At 39.2% G+C, this 6,522-nt stretch overlaps 1 long non-coding RNA gene across 1 annotated transcript; it reads right to left on the bottom strand.

Moving 5' to 3' along the window:
* Positions 1-1,745: 1,745 nt before the first annotated feature.
* Positions 1,746-6,100, bottom strand: LOC127560665 (uncharacterized). The gene is made up of 2 exons (XR_007953386.1): positions 5,737-6,100; positions 1,746-3,293 (listed from the first exon to the last, which is right to left on the bottom strand). It is a non-coding gene; the product is annotated as an uncharacterized LOC127560665 (long non-coding RNA).
* Positions 6,101-6,522: the final 422 nt, after the last annotated feature.

Here is a 6,522-nt window from a genome sequence, read left to right as displayed (position 1 = left end):
TGCCCATGTCTCTTCCACTCTTAAAAAACATCACTTGATCCAACTATCCCCCTATTATCCTATATCTCTCATCCTCTTCTTGTCTAAATTCTTTGAGAAAACCATCCATACTAGCTGTCTCTAGTTCGTCTTATCTAAGTCTCTTCTAGACTAGGCAGCTCTTCTAGTAAGGGCCTCTCAGTCTTCATCCTTGATCTCTCTCTCTGAAATCTTTGTCATTGTACATCAAGTATTTGTCCTGATTGCTCCCTCCTCTCAAGATTTTTGTGATACTGTCCTCGCCCGGTCCTCCTATAAACTTCTATGATCATTCATTCCTTCCCAATAACCTTTGCATTTCTTTTCCATATCATGTCTACTAATTGTCAGTATTCCTCAGGATTCTATCCTGCACCTCTTCTCCCTCTACACTAGCTTACTTGGTAATTTCCTCAGCGCCCATTATCTCAATTATTGTTTCTACATAGATGATTGCCAGGTCTATATATCTAGCTCCAGTCTTTCTTCTGAGCTCCATCTTTTTGCCATTTCAGACATCCAAAATAAAACATGTCCAAAACAAAACTCAATTTCTCTTTTCTTTAGCATTCTCTTTTACTGTACAGTGAAAGAAATGTACTGTCATCTACCCTCAAAATTTTACTGTTTTCAACTCTTCGGTCTCATTGATTCTACTCATTCAATATATTTTCCAGATCATTTCATTTTTACCTTTATATCTCTCACATATGTCTTCTCTCTACTCACAGTCACCCTCCCAATCCATACCCTCATCTCCTCTTCCCCAGACTATCCCCATAGCTTTCTGATTGATCTCCTTATCTCAAGATTCTCCTTACTCCAGTTCATTTTTTGCTGTGATTTTTCTCAAGTGTAAGTATGATCGTGTTATCAGTGAGCTCCAGTGAGTCCTTATTATTTCTAGATTCAGATATAACAGACTTTATTTGGCATGTATAGTCCTTCACAGCGTGGCCTTTTTTCCCTTTCCAGATTTTTTACATTTTACTACCCCCCACAATGTTAGGATCTAGCCACATTAGCTTTCTTGTTGTCCCTCTACACAACACTGTACTTCACATCTCTGTGCCTTTGGCTTGCCTGTCTCCCATGCTATATATTTAAAGCTGGAAAAGACCTTAGAGGACATGTAGTGCAGCCCTGGATTTTATATAACAGAAAACTGTAGTCCACAGAAGTTGTGATTTGCTCAAAATCACATGTGGTAAGTGGTAGAATTCATATTTGAAACGAGGTCCACTGATTTCGATTCAGCATTCATTTCGTTATACTTCTCTCACATAATTGACTTACTTTTTTTTTTTTAACTTGATGAAAGAGTCTGTTTTTTGCCTCATTTGCTACTTAGCCTTAATCACTGAATAGATGTGGCTCCAGTCAAAGTGAGATCTGTCAAAGACCTTAGTTTAAAAAGGCTAAGGTCTCCCATTGCATTCAGGACCATTTCTAGTCATCCTGATCTATGTCTGGCCACTGTACCCAGATAACTTTGGAGGGGAAACTTAGGCAGCCCTCTCTCACTTAAAACCAATTCACTTGCATGACATGGTGCAATTTTCCTGCAGTCGTAGTCCTCTTCAAAAACAAAGGACAAATGACAAGAACAATTGCCTGAAAGATATAGAAGATTGTCATAACCAGCAGGACCTTGTCATTTGTGGGGTGTCGAGGAGGACAAAAAGACCTGTAAGAGAAACGGGCGAGAAAGGAGGAGGGAGACTACATTGCGGTGGAGAAGAATCTCATTTATTGAAAGAAGGTGCTTAAGTTATATATGATTTGACTGCCTGCGTTTTCTGGGTGGGGGGTTGCAATGTAAAAAGAGAAGAATGTCAGACCACAGGTGTGGCTGACATCATGGGGCATACTCGTTATCTAGTTCCAGGGCGGAAATGGCCAATTTCCTGGGACACACATTATCTTGTCTCAGGAATTTAGGACGTATTGTTTGTTCACAATAAGGTTTTAGCTAACCGTGTCAGAGTTTACGCACAGGTAGTCACATTCTTCTTGGCTCTTTATTTCCTGTCTCCAACATCTCCCCCTTCCTTATTATATGCACGATGAATTATGGGTCAGTGGAGGGCCTGTCTTAGGCTATGCGACGTGCATCTGGACCTGCGGCCTACCTAATTCATTTGGCAGGACTCCTGTCTTAGGCTATTCGAGCTGACACCACCCCTACTAGAGGCAGGCTCACAATAATCCTGTCATTGGATAATCCTGCAGCATAAGGCCAGCATATAGCAGATCACAGAGTCGCAATAATCCTGTCATGGGCTCCTCCACAGCTTTAGGCCCACTTAACTATCTCAACAGCATTTACGATACCAGGGGGTGTTGAGTTCGGCCTCTAAATTGGCAAACTGCAGAGGCTCAAAAAGTGGATTTTGCATTTGTTCCAACGACTCAGGAGTATGGAGCCTTTGATAGAACATGTGAGTACTCTTCTGAACGGCAGCATCCACCTGGGACTTAACAAAACCAGTTAACTTAGCAAACAGCCAAGGTCCGAAAGAAATAAGAAGAATAGCCACAAACGGTCCCAGAAAAGTAGGAAGAAGGGTTGTCAGCCAGGGGGAGGTTGAGAACCAGTTTTGATACCAGGATTAATAATCCCAAAACTGAGTCTGCCAGGGAAATTTTAACAAAATAAGGGATTCTAAAACTAAAGCATCCAAATTCAATCTGAACTAGTGAGATAAGGGGTGGGGCAAAAGTGCTTAAGGCAAAGTGAATAGGAGCTAGGCGTTCCCATTCTTTCAGGTATTTTGAAAAAATATATACCAGTTTCCCCAATGTTCTATCTCTATCTCCCCCCCCCCCCCTTTTTTTTTCTCACGGAAAGGAATTATCAAATGCCCATTCCCCATATAAATTCTGAGAGTGAATCAAAATCCCTATACATAACAGACTAATACAGTAGCATTTCCTAAAAAGCCCTCAAACATAAAAGCAATAATTACACAATTTTAACAAATCCCATATCAAATCTTAAACACACAGTAATAGATGAACCAGGCAAGGTTTAACAGTCAGTCATCAACCATTCCCAAAGTCCCTCATATCAGTCCAAAGTACAGTCGATGCAGGGTCCAGTCCATGGTCTCATTTAAAACTGCTGCTTCAGGCTGTGAAGTGATAGGAGGCTCTCATTCCTTGCAGAGTGGGTGTGTGCCGTGGTGACAATCAAAGCTGATCAAAGCTGATCCAGGTTCCAGAAGCAGGCCAATATCTGTAATTTGACCAAAATCTAGAGCAAAAACACAAATCTAGCAAATAAAGATTAAATCAGTCTCAGATAGACTCAGTTCACCAGACTGTTGCAAAATACGAGGAGGCCAAAATAAATTGGCCAGCAGTTTCCTATGTGAAGAAATGAGTTTGCTTTACAGGAAAAGCAAACAGCTGCAGTCTTACAGACCCCTGTTAATTGTCCACTTATCATGTAGAAACCTTAAGAAACAAAACACCAATATCCAGTAACAGACAGATGACCAGACGAAACAGTTAGTTGCCCAAGCATTTAGGATACAATGATTACATATGACCAGACTGAAAATAGCAAGGCATGACATAACTGAATTGTATTAACAGCTTCTTTTGACTATTGCTCTGATCAGAGAGATCAGTTACAGAAGGAAAAATTCAAGAACATAACTATAATATAACATAAGCAGTTGAGTTTTAACTGCTTATCAGTTGTCCCAGTAATTGTCAGAGGGTGGAGCTTTAAAACTCCCAATAGCATTAACTAATTAACTCTAAGCCCAAAAACCTTTACCTCCAATAACAGATGTCATTAATCTAATTTCTGATAAATCTTAAACAAAGAGTTACCGTAACCTTACAGTAATAACAGAAAGAAATTTTGCCTCAGTAAGTTCACAACTTAGAACAATTATCATATCTAGGTAGATGTTACATGAGTGAACATTATACATACAAATCATTTTGCTTTTAAAATGCCCAATACATAGAAAATTATCCCAAACTGCATATTGTCCATAACAGAAACATTCTCAAAGGACAAAGAAAAAAACTATTATGTTCAGAGACCCTTTAAATAACCTCAGGATGACCCAATACAATCAATTTAAACTTATACAAAAGACCCAATTCCACATAAAAGAATTCAAGAAGGTTTCTAACATAGCAATTAAAACTTTTAGAAATACTCGGACCAAAGTATGGATCACATTTATGACCATATTCCTTAACCAAGAAAACTTTTATCTATCAAAAAAAAAAACCAAGTATTCAATCAATTTAACCTAAAAGTAAGCATGTCCTTAAAAATCACAGTTTGCTGCACTGCCACAGTCAGATAAGAAAAAAAGCGGCAGGAACATACTTAAGAGGGTGAGGGGAGGAGAGGATTCCACATGGCCACCCTTCCCCCACTCCTGACCCCCTAGAAAAAAAACTTCCCTCGGGTTCCCCACTCGATTTCCTACATGGGGATCCTTTTCAAGATTTAACCCATCAGTTTCCCAATATCAGGTTTCTTCCCAAATCCACCCATTTCCAACTTTCTCTTTCCCTCTAGCTACATACTTAAATAATCTCCTTAAGAACTTTCCTTCCCAGATGCTCCTTTGGTAAAGTAGCAGAAGGCAGTGGGAGTGGGTGGCTCCCTCCCCCACCTCTTTACCTACTCCCAAAAGTCTTTCTTTCACCTTCCTTAAACCATGCAAACCTCTAATTTCCCTACAAATCAGTCCTTCCTAAATCACCTGTATTCCTCTTTCCTTTTCCCTTCAAAAACCTGTAAGATTCACACTATAGTGAATAACCCAAACCTCCACAAAACCCACACATGTCCAGCAGAGCTGGATTTAAAGTATAACTTATGTTAACAAATAACTCAATATATTTCAGATGGTAACAAACTGAATCAAACTAATACAGCTGTCTTTAAAAGTTTTTTGTTTTCTGGTTTTTTTTTTTGTTTTGTTTTGTTTTGTTTTTTTGTTTTTTTATTTTTTTGTTTTGTTTGTTTTTCACCACATTTCTTCTAACAGCTATTAGCATCTTATCTCCAGAGCTTTTTATTGCCCATGTCAGGCTAAGTTTGAATTTTATTGCTCTTTACTCTAGTAGGCTATTCCTTAAAAAAAATTTAAAATCACAAGCAAATTTTCCTTAATCATTGTTCTTAAAACTTAGCAAAGCTCTTAAATCAGCAAACAGACTAGGGGCTGTTTCCAAGACCTCCACCCCAAGAGAGAAGTTTGTTTCACCTTGAATTCCCTTTTCCCATTCCAGAATCCAAAGAGGTTTCTATGAACTTCCAAGCCCATTTAGTGCTTTTCTCTGCCTTCACAGAGAATGCCTAGATATTCCATTCAAACTTCTTTCCTTTAAATGTTAGCACACTGCTCTTCTATATATATTTTAACTTTCTGAACTTTCAAATCCCTTTCAATCTGTGTGTTTTTTTTTTTAATTTTCCATTTCCTTTTTCTTTTTTTCTTTTTTTTTTCTTTTCTTCCTTTCTCTCCCTTTTTCTCACAGGCTGCTGCAGTCAGCCAGAGACAGAGAGAGAGAAAGATTTTTCAAACTTCTTGATATTTTCTAAGCCTGCAACACAGAGGCTGAATTCTTAACCCTTACTCCCCTTTCCCTGAGTGAATCCTTAAGATCTTTAACAAAGATCTGTTCCTTAGAAAGCTTATGGCCCATAACTGAAATGAGGTGGATGAAACTACTCACCAGAATTAGGGGTCCGGACGACTTCAGGGGTCCACCTAGTCGAGAGTCCGTTCCTCGAGCCCCACGTTGGGCGCCACTTGTCCTAACCAGCAGGACCTCGTCATTTGTGGGGTGTCGAGGAGGACAAAAAGACCTGTAAGAGAAACGGGCGAGAAAGGAGGAGGGAGACTACATTGCGGTGGAGAAGAGTCTCATTTATTGAACGAAAAGGATCTTAGTTATATATGATTTGACTGTCTGTGTTTTCTGGGTGGGGGGTTGCAATGTAAAGAGAAGAATGTCAGACCACAGGTGTGGCTGACATCATGGGGCATACTCATTATCTAGTTCCTGGGCGGATATGGCCAATTTCCTGGGACACACATTATCTTATCTCAGGAATTTAGGACGTATTGTTTGTTCACAATAAGGTTTTAGCTAACCGTATCAGAGTTTACGCACAGGTAGTCACGTTCTTCTTGGCTCTTTATTTCCTGTCTCCAACAGAAGATCCCAAAGTATTTCTTTGTGGTTAATTATATAATAGGCAAGTCACTTAAATCTGTTTGCCTTGTTTTTCCTCATCTGTAAAATGAGCTAGAGAAGGAAATGACAAACCACTTCAGTATCTTGGCCAAGAAAACCCCAAGTGGGGACATGACTGAAATAATTGAACAATTATCAAAAGCATTTTGATTTGATAGAGCGAAGTATCTTTATAAAAGTCCTTTTTCCTCATGTCTACCATGCACCCATCAAAATTATACAAGATTCCTTGAAAGACATAATAGACAATCTTATTGGATG

The sequence above is a fragment of the Antechinus flavipes genome, chromosome 4 (genome assembly GCF_016432865.1).
Source record: "Antechinus flavipes isolate AdamAnt ecotype Samford, QLD, Australia chromosome 4, AdamAnt_v2, whole genome shotgun sequence".
Classification (NCBI taxonomy): Eukaryota; Metazoa; Chordata; class Mammalia; order Dasyuromorphia; family Dasyuridae; genus Antechinus; species Antechinus flavipes.
Note: the sequence above shows the minus strand (reverse complement) of the source record. Positions and strands in the feature narration are given on the sequence as shown.